General features: G+C 38.4%; 1 protein-coding gene across 3 annotated transcripts in view; it reads right to left on the bottom strand.

Moving 5' to 3' along the window:
- LOC139723874 (cholinesterase-like) overlaps window positions 1–14,324 on the bottom strand; it is a 114,637-nt gene that overhangs the window by 10,374 nt on the left and 89,939 nt on the right. Inside the window, exon 1 of one of the 3 annotated variants that reach the window (XM_071635082.1) lies at window positions 8,794–9,076. The exons of the other annotated variants lie outside the window; for them this stretch is intronic. The gene's annotated coding sequence lies outside the window, so the exon portion shown is untranslated. Of the gene's footprint in view, window positions 1–8,793; window positions 9,077–14,324 lie in introns of those variants that run through there. 3 annotated transcript variants of the gene reach the window in all.

The following is a 14,324-nucleotide window of genomic DNA, read 5'->3' as shown; positions in this document are numbered from 1 at the left end:
AATCTGAAACTTTAAAGAGCAGCAAAGTCCGGAGTGAATGCTGAAAATTGACGGAGCACAACAGTCGAGGTTAACTTCGAAAGTAGTAAAAAATAGATAAGAACAGGTAACTTTCACCTGTCTAGTTTCTTTGTGAGACCAAATAGGTATTGATACCTCCGTTGTAAAATATGGAAACCTTATTTCACTATTCAAAAACAGCCCCCTTAAATGATTATCATCTAAGCTAAATAAAGCAAAACAAAATAACTATGAAGCTTTATCGAAATTAAGTCTATATAAGCTATACAATTAGAGATCTGAAGAGACTTTCGCGTAGAACAAACAAAATCTTTCACGCATTATTCGTATGGCCATTATACGAAGCGGATATTCTATTGTTTGAAACAAATTCATTAAAAGTAGATGAATTGCTGAACTGTGCCACTTTCAATAGAGCATCATCGTTCTGATCTACACGGTGTCTATTGGTGGAAACGTTTAACGTATGAACGGTAAGTTTCCGTATGTTGTTTTATTTCAGCAAGATCGGTATTCCCCCACAAAGACAGAACACATTAAAGTAAGAAAACATCAAAATGAAAACAATCAAAGTGGAAGATTTGATTCTAGAAAGCACTAATAAGTCATGATTGACGGAGGTAATTGGCCAGTTTTACCATGGGAGAAGAAATTTAGTGGTGCTAGTGCATATTCTATGAATACACAAACAATCATTCAATTACAGATGAATGAAAGAAACGCCAAGAACAGAGTTTGCGGGGCATTTCATCCAATTGTCTGTGGATATGGCCATCTATTTTGAAGAATGCTGATGGTGGGATCCGCTATAATGACCACAAAGGAGAAAGAGTAAAGGTGGTTTACATTGACTCAAAAAGATCGATAGCATTGAGCCCGTGGACAGAGTTAAAAGGAGATGCGTGTCTATATTGTGATAAATGAAGTTCAGCCATTGCCCAATTTTCGTCCGGCCGCAGATCGATTCCAAACAATGGGACGGATTCGGAAGGACTTTATTTGACAGATAAGGGGAAGCCGCGAGTGTGGGAAAATTAGGAGAAAGACGTCTGGAAAAAAAATACAGCATCCCGACAAAGACAGAAGTAAGAAAGATGACACACACAGTCTTCTCGGTGGGGCATATATCTTTGAACTGAATGTGATAAACGGTGGTAGGTAGAAGAGACTTAAATTTTGACACATTGGCTAGACATCCACGCTTATCTTGCAAGACGAAAAGCCAAGCTGAAGTGAACTAACACTAGTTGTATACTTCTCTGGATGGACGTGGAGGGTAGTACATTGTTTTTATTCATATCATCAATTCCACGCGAAAAGCTTTCATTGTCAACAGAACTGGTGCGCGACAATACAATTCGAAGTAGTACAAGCTCTTTTAGGCCTATTACCTTAATGACGTCGGCGAGCGGATTATGTAGGGGCCGCGAGAGGTGCGAAAAAGTAGGCTTTGATATAACTTAGTTTTCTTTCCGCGGAACTAACCATTTCACGCCTAATTATACAGACGCCGTAGAGCGCGGGAAATAAATGTATGTCATACAGGAAATGGCGGGGGCCGGAACCGGCTGCCTGCTTTCAGGCATTGATGTCTGGGTGAATGCAATAGGGAAATATACCTTGGTGACACTGTTGCTTGGTGAACGTACAATGTGAACCTGTAATACGAATTCATTTGGACAAGAAGTAGAATGATGTTTCTTTTTCTTCTTTTATACTTCCCATGGTGTGGACAGCCAGCACTTTCAATCAGCTGTTCTCTTCCATCAATGGTCCTGATGTTATGAACATACTCCATGGTTTTAACTTAAATTCAGTACAAATTTTCCACATACAGTCGTGCACTCCCGTTATAACGAACACGGATATAACAAAATGTTCGTTACAACAAAGTAAAAGTTCAGGTCAAAAGATTATCATTTATAAGCATTAATTTACTTACTTTACTGTGTGTTCGGTTATAACGAAATTTCAATACCACGAAAGAAAACCTCCATATAGTCCCCAAGACTTCGTTATAATGGGAGTGCACTGTATTAGCAGAATATGTGATATCTAAGCTTGGCCACATGCACGACGTCTTTACACCATTTTACAAAGTAGAGGGAAATGTGGGGGACATGGGGCAATTCACCTCACAGTGATCAATCTGAGTTGACATTGTTATAAACGTGGCATAAGGCTGCAAATCACCTAGAACCAATAATTCTGGGATCAAAAATATATCATGAATATATGCATGGCCGCGTTGAGTTTTCACAATGTATACACACACATCGCATGGCTGCAGGAATATACATGTTAACATTAATGTGTGTGTGAGTGTGTGTGTGTTTGTGTTTGTGTAATTGGTGTGCGTGTGTAGAACCTCAATACGTTAACGTTATTCGGGAACAATATTAATGATTGCCGGTTGAAATCATTATTACGGAAGGATCACTAAACAAAACAAAATGGAGAACTAACAAACGGAATCACATCCAATATTGTTCTGAGAATAAAGTAAGAGAAAAAAAATGATTTCAAGATCACAGTCACACACGCTAAAAGACATAGCGCCTATCCAACAAGGGTCATCTGTAACGACTCGTGGGCAGAGATCGCCCGGTGGATTTATGGCGACCTCACAGTTGGTCAACGTACCCAGCATAGACAAGTCTTACCTATTCAAAGTAGGCCAAATGTTGTCGGATCAAGCACAGTTCGGTGTCATTTAGTGTTGTCCACTTGCAGAAATTATTCCGATCCGTTTTTGACGGGCCACTAGTAGGCAATTATTCTAAACACTTGCCATATTCTATGGAATATGCAGTTTATTACAGGCTATTACGATATAGCTGTTGGGTGCGGTATAGCACCTGGTGTTGTCTGTTTCGGCCAAGGCTGTGCGGGAGAGTGGGCGTGCGCGAACGCCGCGAAATTTTCCCAACGTAGACGCCGGGTGAAGGGGGATCAACAAGTCTGCCAAGACGCAGGAAGCCACTGAAAACATAACGGTCCAGGTGAGTTCTACGAGTGCCGCCAACAACAATAGGGGAATTTAGCCTTCCCGCTTCGGCGACGGCCCATTCACGTCGCATTATCGAACGTCAAACGTGAGGTGAAATGGGCATTATAAAAAGAGAGGGAGGGGGAAAAAAGGAAAGAAGGATAACATAAGAGAGAGAGAGGGGGGGGGGTGAGAGACTGAAGGATGGGGTAGAGTAGAGGGGAGAAAGGGAGGGAGAGAGGTTAGACATGGTTGGGGTGACTGTTAGCTGCATCAAACTGAAGTCAACTCCATACCGTGTCTTGACAATAAGGGTCAAGCTTATTCTGACTGTCAGCGCTGAACATAAGCATTTCATAATTTCTCGAGCCTCAATTGATGATATGAGAATTTGAAAGAAATTCTTTCTGAAATTCCATGATGACAATAAGGAATATGATGATGACGATGACGGTGATAATAATTGCAATAATAATAATAATAATAATGATAATAATAGTGATGATAACGGTAATGATAATCAATAATAATAATAATAATAATAATAATAATAATAATGATAATAATAATAATAATTATTATTATTATAAAGATGATACAAGTTAGAATGATGAAAATGATACCAGTACTACATAAAAACAACTAAGAGGGAGAGAGAGAGAGAGAGAGAGAGAGATAGCCTTGAGATGGGGACGTTATGTCCAGACGGGGACGTGACATTTCCTTGTATAAGATTCGATTCAATTCAGTTCAGTTCAATTCAATTCAATTCAAATTTTATTTCCCAATATCACATTTTTGTTGTCGATACAAGTTCGAGAAAAACAAAACGTACATTGCATTACGACTTTATAAGAATGAAGCTATTAAGCTATGTTGAAAATAATTGTGTTATTGGAAAAAAAAGAGGCCCACGTAAAAAGATAGCCTTGTAAAAATGTGGGCCACTAAAATGAAACTATCGAAATAGCCCTAAGTTGCACCAAGTATAAGTCCTCAAAGCGTGCCAAAGTGGGCCAGGGAGCAACTTAAAAGGTAACCGAATGTTTCTATACGTCAAACCGGGCCGTCCTCAAGCGAACAGACGTTTCATATCGTGCCGTGCCGTGCCACAAAAGCTGTCCGTACGCAAACTGTGCCTGTGAAGTGTGTATACAATATGCATGACGATCACGGTTAAAATGAGTAAATTTGGAAAAAAATTCCTGAATTTCCTGAAGGAATGGTCACAGGTCTGTTTATATTCATATCATCTTATACGGTAACAACATTGACCTGACTATTAGTTGAGATAATGTACACGAAAACGAAAACAAGTAATGTAATCGTCCTCAGATGTTGAGTTAGACCTAATTGAACATTGTTTTTTTTTTCAAATCTGGGTGAATTAGCGTGCTGCTAATAATTACATGTCATGAATTTTGATTTGATGAATTATTTGGCATCATATTAATACAATGATCAATTTAGATTATCGTCAATCAATAATGCAGTGATGTGAACAATACTCAAAACGATCACACGATATGAATTCATCGTTTAGTTTTTTTCAAATGTAGGTGATTTTAGGATATTGGTGGAAATTTAAAAATAATATACTTATGATAAAAATTCAAGAAAAGAGAAAAAGAGAGAGTGAGTTCTTTTTATCAAGGATGGCGGGAATTTACACTTACATTCTTTTCAGCAATAGCTCATTGCTACCCTTTGGGGGGGGGGGAAGAGTAGCTCATTGTTACCTTTTTTTTTAAGGGAAAGGACTTTGCAAGAAAGACTGCGCCATAAAAGACGGGCGTATATCGGTATCAGTGATTTCCTCAGATTTTAAGGATCTTTACAATCCTTAAAAGACTAGGACGGAGAATCGGATGATACAAACACAGAAGAATGATTAGATTAATACGATTTAGCCGATTTCTTTGCAAAATATTTCGGCAGATCTAGTCCAAATGGCGGAGCAACAGAGTCTGGACCAGAACTAATTCTTTTTGGGAACGACGGTAATTTTCCAGATCGACTGATGGGCGCCGTTTCGTTCGAGTAATACGCCGTAAATAAGCGATCACAGCAACACCCAATCAGCTTACACTTACTAGCTGTTTCGATATAGGTCCAGTCGTTACAAGGTATACAAACATGTCAAATCAAGACGACATGCAGCCAGGTTTAAATTCGTTGCTTATCATGCCATGTGATAATAACAGCAAGAATCATGTTATACTTTATTAGATGAAATGACTTGCCAAATAAAAAATACGCTGGATGTCACCTTTGGGCAACTCCGTTTCCTCCTCCGTAACTATGGTAACGAATCCTACACCAAGATAAATCTGTATCAAACTAAATGTGTAGTACGTGTAGTATTAAATGGAACTAGTCTCCGGAAAAAAAAAAGAAAACTGGTGTACACATCAGCGTAAGAACGCTCTGCAGATGTAAGATTCCTAGCTATATTCCAGGTCAAAAAAAAAAATAGAAATTTTCTTTTTGATCTTCAAATTGTGAAAACCGATTACTGTATTACTCCTGTTTCTCTTGATCAGTCCATTTTCGATATTTCATACAAGCTGATAAGTTGTTATTGTTTTCATTGGTGTGTTTTTGTGTATGTACGTTCTTTGTAATGATTTGTTTTCCCTGTTGTCTGACAAATGTCAAATAAAGCACGAGGACAACAATGAGAGATAAGATCTGAAGACGAGAGACGAGACAGTCGGATGGCCAACCGAACCGTGACATCGCACCAAACAGATATGAAAGAAACCACCGAAGCCCAATTGATGCAAGATTCCACAAGACCCGGTTAAAGAGCCTTGAGACTTGCTAGTGCTGTAAACAACGGATTCACTCTGAAAATTGTTCTCCTCTTCTACGAGAGCTCCAATCTCTTCAAGAGGATTACGTCTTCCAAAGCCGCTACTGTTGCTTCAGGGTTTTCCTCGAATAGTTTCGTTTACATGCCTTTACATTCAAAACTGCAGACGATCAAAAACCCGTACAGTGTCTGATGGCATGGACAGAGTATACCTTTCATATCTGGTATATCATCAGAACGCTTAGAAGCAAGACTATTATGATCAAAGAGCTCAAGAGTTCTCAATAGTTTGGTTAGGATCGCGTGCAATTGAAATAATGCATGCGAGAAGCAAGTCCTGATGTCACAATAAGCCTTCTTTAACCCACTGATGACTATGAGAATGCTTTGCCCCCGTTTACAATTAGGTAATTGCAGTCTCTCGGAGGCAACCGATTAGTTGTGCTGAACTGCCATCGGCAACTATAAGGCGAAGAGTGTAGATACATGGCATTGTTGCAGTCGTTGGTCACTCTTCAAACATTGTGTGCCATTCATGATGTCTTGCAGCTTCTTCTTCCTGACAGCTGATGATACGGAAAGGAGAAGGTGTACGAACTCGAGACAATCGTGCGATTTACCTATACCGCCAGTCGCCTCCGTGTCACGATACGGGCGCCAAATTGTTTGAGCCTCCTTAAAGGAACTACATCACTAAAACGCCCAAAGAATATCTAGATATGTGCTATGTATTTTTCAATCACTTTTCTGCCATAAATCCTTCAGGTGGTGCATGACGTCACAAGGGCATACAAAGATGTTATGGGGTTAGTTAGCGACATCGCAAGAGCTAGGCATGATACAGTCACAGGAAGTGGAGCCTCTTCAAGTCCGTGTACCCCCGATGAGCTGACCTGAAGAACAGGAAGAAGAACTACGACAGGACGCGCATGTGAACTAAATCGTATACAAGTAATCGATAATCGGAAGTAAGTTAGCTCTGTCGGTAGCGGGTCTGCTTCACACGATCCAAAGGACCCCGGTTCGATTCCCGGGCCCCACCGTGAGCAATGTTGTGTGTAAACATACCGTCCACTCTAAGAGGCAAAACACTCTGTCCCTCGGAAAGGACATAAAATGGAGGTCCCGTGTGTGAGAGAGTCACAACTCATGCACGTAAAAAAATCCCACTTCATTATTCATCGCGAAGTGCAGGGTGTTTAACCCAGTGAAATGGTCCTACCTTGCATCCAACTGGACCCCATGGAAGATCAGCTATTGCAGCTGAATATGGGTTATCCAGCCATCTCCTCAGATGGAAATGAAGCAAACAAACAATCACTATTCCTACACCTTTTCCGAACGCCATCAGAAGGCACACTCATATTTTGATTCTTCGTTCACCAAGTGCTGTCGCTCCTGTTCATACACCTCTGAGGAATATTGCTGGTAATATATTCTCTAATGCATTCAGTGTTCTCTCTCATCTCAAACTGCAACCCTTCACAAGGAAAGTGTAAAAATCGGGATTTCTTCGGATATGGTTGATAGTATCAGTTTTGAAGGGAATGTCTGCGGAGAGCATGTAATAGCCATACATGATAAAAGGGTGACGATCCCTCAAATTGATTGATGCAATTACACCTTAATGGTTAGATAATGATTCAGGGTGACATAGGTGGATGTTGAATAGAAAGCAAAAATCTCTGCCTTCACAAAACTAAAACAGTACAGCTTGAAAGTACATTCAAAGTCGAGAGAGGGCGTCCTCATATTCGCCACTTTCCAGTGTTACATCAATAACCAAACATGCCAGAAGTAACACTTGAACGCAGGGACATAAAATTATTATTATGAGTGAAAACATTACGAATGCGAGTTGTCTCCTAAAACACTCGTGGTAAATTCTAGGCGCGCTGTGTCAAAACCAAGATCTTATCACTCGATAGATACTAGTATCTATCTTAGGCTTTGCTGGAAAAGAAAATGGATAACTGATAAGGGGACATCTTGTCCCAAATCGTCTTTCTCCCCCCCCCCCCCCATCTCTTTCCCTCTTTCCCTCTCTATCTCTCTCTCTATCTCTCTCTATCTCACTTCCATATCAGATACTAATATATATATATATATATATATATATATATATATATATATATATATATATATATATAAGGTGAAGCGGGCTTGGCCTCGTACGTTGTGGGTGCTGCATTATCTTTAGGTATGTGTTAACATTACTGCAACGTCTGCGAGTCATTCCTCCGTCACACACACACACACACACACACACACACACACACACACATATATATATATATATATATATATATATACTCCTAGATGGGTCATTTGGAAGACATTTCCATTTGTTTTATATGCAAATTTGTTATATACATGTTCAATGGCAGTTTACGCAATGGAGACACGAAAATTGTCTCCTTAATGACCAGTTGTCTCCCTAATGAAGACACTTCCCCCCAATATGTCTCCCTAAGGTGCCATCTAGATATATATATATATATACATATATATATACATATATATATATATATTATTTGTATATCATAGATGGAAATATATATGTGTGTGTATGATATTAAGAAAGTAAACTTATTCTTTTATCTCGGATTGGTATAGTTCAGTCATGATTGTAGCAATAATCAATTTAATACTCTATCACTCTATCACTCTATCACAAAAAACAACAACACATGCTATTGATAGCATTCGGTTCTATGCTACAAAAAGTGTGAGATTTCATCCTTACATTGTGGCAATTAGTAATGAATCTCAAGTCGTATAAGTACCATGTAACACGATAACTTCAAGTACTCAGAAATAATCCTTAAAGGTTGAATGGCCATTCATTCACGTCATTCGCTTGTTCGATGGAAATGGACACCTTCTAACACACAGCGCTCCCATCATAATACTATATACTCCATGCATTCTCTCAAACAGAAGAAATAGTTGACGAAAATATGCATACCTAACTTTGAAGCCTTCTAGCAGTCTGCTTTACCCTGATTGGCACTATACGTTCTTGGATGATAAACATATAGCACGCACTTACATTTCCAATCCACAGAATAAGATCATGTTCCAAAACTTGTAAATAGGACAGAAACATTAATGGTCGTCAGAACTTCTTTCCTAAACAGGCAAGAATGGTAAAGAGAGGTTTGTTCCAAGAGCTTTCATCACGACAATTCCGCCTTTCTTCTAAATCACAGTCCAATCTATGACCTTGCAGTGCTTGCTACGGACCAGGTACCAATCATATCGACAATACAAAGTACATGGAACGCATAATGCACACACACAAGAAATGGTGTGTGTTAATATACACAACGCCAATTCGAAATCACGTGATCGGCGTCAAACAGCTTCCAGCAGCGCCGTTCGTTGTAGTATAGCGCTATGTCGTCTGCCCTTGTAATTCAATGGTCATGCTGTGTTAACCGCGACCCTGTGTATTCTGGTCTTCATTGTTATATCACACCGCTTCACAATACTTCAATCGGCAGACCGAGACTGTAACCAGCAACAGAACTCTCTTCGTAAATTTGTTTTCCTTAAAAAAAAAAATAAAGTTATAATTTCATACACTCCCACACACAAACACACTTTTTCCCGATAATATTTCGCGATTTCAATACGATTACTTTCATCTTGAATCTATGATTATAACACAACATTTGGTCACACAGACACACAGACAGACAAACAGACACACGCACACACACGCACACCCCATATGGACACACATACACACACATACATTCATACATTATGCCAATCGTCCATTTCACATTCATATCTTTGCCTTTCTGTTACAGATAAATTACATTTACCTTCACCAAGACAAACGGAGAGATGAATAGAAAGAGATACAGAAAGAAAGAAAAGAGAAAAAGAGAAAGAGAGACTCAAACATATATTTATAAAGAGAAAATGGCAGAAGGGATAGGTGAGTGAAACAGCTGGAAGAAGAGGTGTTCTAGTAGCTAACACAAAAAGAAGAGAATAAAAAAGTGGCATTTTTAACCTGAACAGCGTGAGCAAAAAGATGAAACTGGATTTGGCGGCGCGTGTAATACACAGCATGCCTTTTACCCGCGAGAAATATTCTGTCACATCGTATAGCAAGAACGCTGCTGATCACAATGAATCGAATGAGTCTTATTGACAATAAATCGCTTGCGGCTGACTACCATTCTGCAGGAGAGCAGAACTTCAATCAGTCTCACCCTCCTTGGCTCAATATTTACCTGTTTACTTACCGAGAAGACCTGGAACTCCAATCCATTCTTTATCCATTCTGCCCTACTTTGGCAAAAGGAAGCAAGTGACATCGAGTATACAAATGCTACAAAATGAAGAAAATATGTTTTTGGGTAGGCCCTTCAACATGGAAATTTGTGATGAGAAATAATGTCGGTATTCGTGCAAGTCATATGGTGATGCATTCATGACAATTCGAAGAATTTTGATATTCCCATAGAAACTCATTATTATGTAACTTGCTTTCTTTTGCCAAAGTATTATAGATTTGTAGCAAGCATGAAAAATCTGGCAAAAGGAAGCATGTGACAATCATATCAGGTGTATGTTACTTGCTTCCTTTTGCCAAAGTATTATAGATTTGTAGCAAATATTTAAAAAAAATGGCAAAAGGAAGCAAGTGACAACCGTATCATAAGGATGTCACTTGCTTCATTTTGCCGAAGTATTTTAGATTGTGTGCAAATATAAATGATTCGGCAAAAGGAAGCAAGTGACAATCATATCATGAGGTTGTAACTTTTTTCCTTTTGCCATTTTTTTTTCATGCAATTTTGTGCACTTGTTTCCTTTTGCCACCCGAATATCTCAGAAATGGGCCAAAATTGCAACTTTTGGATTTTTCAGTAGAATAGAGCATGCCTCAAATATGCCAAATCAATAGAAAAGTCAATATCCATAAAAAATGTCACTTGCTTCCTTTTGCCAAAGTAGGACAGCATTGTTCCCATATTTACCCTTTCGTCTTGATTGATCTCTCAATGTTCTTGACATATTATTTGGTCAGTGCACACTGGTGTGCGACCAAAACATTTTCTACTTGATCGATAACTCTGAGACACACAACTATTTTGTGTTTGCTGATAATCTGTATTTTTTTAAATTTCAATTTAAATGATATAACATTCATCTTGAACGTATATATAAAAAAATACTGTCAATAAGATTATTGAAACATGCACACACACAAGCAATACACACAGATGCATACACACACGCACATGTTTTCCGATAATCATTATTTGATTTTGATAATGATCATTCATCATGAATGTATGCAACAAAATACGATCAATAAAATCATTGAAACATAAACACACACACACACACACACACACACACACACACACACACACACACACACACACAAACATCTAAACTCTTTCAGGACAACTTCTGATATGATTCTGCTACAGCGATAGTTATCTAAATGTTACACCACAGTTTAGTGGGAATAAAGTGAGAGCTAATAAAAACATGTGTTTTTTTTGTGTATAATCTTACAGACTTATATCTAAAGGGTTTTGTGCCGAGAACTAATCCGTGTAAAATTTCCTACACTTTTGCTGCGAAATAATTGTTAAAGAAATCAGAAAGTGTAATAGTTGATTTCTCATGGTTTCTATCATACACGTGACGGTCACATTTTGAAGTTCATGTCTGTTGGTTTGTTTCTCTGAAATCGAATTGCAGCAGAAAAATTGAGAGTCTATTGCTGATATTATAGCTGACTTTACATACTATCAGAGTGAATGTTTCAGATTACACATTCTGACTGCACGCTGAACTGTAACTTTGCCCGTCAACAACTTTAATAGCTCTATTGATCGAATGTAACTAGCGCCATCTTCCGCTAATGTCTATTACCTTTCTCGCACGCGCGACACCATATTATAGTTGAAATTGTAAGCACTTTTTAACCAGCGCCAGTTCACCGGAGATGCTAGCCACTTGAAATTTCTCTCCAAAAAGACAAGAAATCTTTATGTTTCGTGCGATAGCTCCCCCAACGACCGACCAACCACCACCATCATCACCACCACCACCACCAACAACAACAACAACGACGACGACGACGACAACAACAACAGAACAAAACAAAGCAAAATAAAACCCCATCGCACATGCGTCCTTGTTATCTGACTGTGCAGGTTCTCATTTCTCCTATACAAAAAAAAAGAAAATAAAACACCAGCAATAATGACAACAACAATAAACGTATACATCTTTTTTTTTAAATCCAGCAAAAGAAGATCCTAAAGGGACGTTACATCCCCCCCCCCCCCCCCCCATATCGACCTATACTTTGACCAATCAGTTAAAGGAGACCTCCGGATGATTTTTCAGACTTTTACATAATAATAAATGAACAACTATAAATGGGTTGTAATGGGTACGGAGTTTCAGAATTTATAGTGTGTTGGGATGAGGAATAAGAATGTTTTCAAAATGTTTAACAAATCACAAATGAACAAGGAAAATGACATGGCAGCCTCACTATAAGAATACATGAGTAGAGGCTCAAGGGAGCAGCACAAAAGAAGAAAGCGTGCATAAATTCTATACAGGTGAAATTGTCTAGCACGTGCTTTGTAATGGTATTAGCAATATTACACTGCTACATTTCTGAAATACGTGAGGCTCCTATGTCACATCATCCTTGTTCAGTGTAATTTGTTTTGTTTTGTTTTCAGAATATTGATTTCTCTGCTAAAGGACCACAATGAATTCCGCAAGATATACATGGAGCTGTTGATTTACGTACTACATGATGTGAAATTATAGAAATCGTCTGGAATGCGCCCCTTTAAGTTTTCATAGCTCGAGACATGGCAAGCCGTGTGACACGAGCGTATTGTACTGGCTGACAACTTGATTCCGAAATGGGTCATTGCGTTTCGCTGCAATATCCATCCTTCCAGCGTGCGTCTCGATAGCGCTATATGATCATATCCGTGCAAGCTATATCCCATGCAGTGTATATATTTATTCATAAGAAGAGAGTTTGGAATGAGCGGAGCAAACGCGGTTAGTGTCAAAGTCCGTATATTTCGATTTTCGCTTCTCTTGTGTACCCAGTAATACATCATGGACTTCGTTTTGTTTGCCCCCCATGTACAAAGAGCGGTATTACATGCTTGAATTTTGATATTCATCTTATTGAGTCCCCTGCAACTTTCACAAATTTTGAATGTGCTGTTTTTTATTCATCTGTTTGTTTGTTTGTTTGTACATCTTTTGTTGTTGTTTGGTTTGTTTGTTTGTTTGTTTGTTTGTGTTTTTTTGGGGGGGGGGGTATTTTAAGGCTTCTACCATATAGGCCTACTTTACCTTCAATAAGATTTTCTGGCCCAAGCTTTTCTGTTAGCGCTTATATACGTCATTGGTACTAAAACACTCGTATGTTTCAGTCATTAAAACCAATGTTTACCATTGGGAGCAGTGAATAAATAAAAATGTTCTCATATTAATTTTGATGCATATGTATAGTTCAGTTGTATCACAAAACACCCTACCATAAGGCTATATCACTTGGTTTATCAATAAATCATAACTGTAAACATGACAATATTATTCTAAATTAGAAACGACTTGAATAGAATTATTGTTCACATTTTGTGTATTTAAAACATGATATTGATTATGCTTATCAACATTTCTACATTGGTTGTTTCTATCCCTGTCAATCATTTTAGTTTTAGAACTATTTTGAAGCACTAAAGCTGTTTCTTTCTTTTTTATCTGCAGATGGTAAATAGTGGCTTTAACTTCCGAAAAAACCCCACCTATAATCAACCATCAAACAATACCAACAAACAAACATCAGACTGTAATGATGTATCAATGATGTATGAGTATCAATAAACTATTAAAAAACAACAACTATGAAATACGATGTGGGAAAGAAGAGGGAAACGCAGATATTTCGTAATCTCAAATTACATCTGCCCAAAACCAGTCCCACCCCTGCAAGGAAAAACAAAACAAAACACAAATCCTGCATAGCATGCGTAGCTGGACATCCTGTAATAACGACCCTATTATGGAGTGAGTTTCCGCTATTAACCTTTCCCGGTGGTGCAGTGCAACCCTCTACGGTGCAGCGATCCGGAAAATCAAAGTTGCATCTATTTGGCAAAATCGGTCCATTAGTCGATTCCGAACATTCAATGTATATGTTTTTTTTTCTCTTTCTCTCTCACGATAATTATAAACAATTACGGACGGAAAAATCTCACTGCACAGAATGATATAGAGCTTCTGAAACTATTGTACTATCAGTCAATGACGAAGGAGAGGTAAATAGGAAGAAAACAACAACAACAACAACATCATCAACAACAACAGCAACAACAACAGCAGCCGCAACAACTCCAGAATGTGGTATGAGATACAATTTCAATCTGATCGACCTGTTCTTCAAATTCTGAATATTACTTTGAATCTCAAATTGTT

Source organism: Diadema antillarum, unplaced genomic scaffold, assembly GCF_040938485.1.
Source record: "Diadema antillarum isolate AM-2024a unplaced genomic scaffold, OU_Dant_1.0 scf00000201, whole genome shotgun sequence".
In the NCBI taxonomy this organism is placed as follows: Eukaryota; Metazoa; Echinodermata; class Echinoidea; order Diadematoida; family Diadematidae; genus Diadema; species Diadema antillarum.
This window is presented reverse-complemented; position numbering and strand designations above follow the sequence as displayed.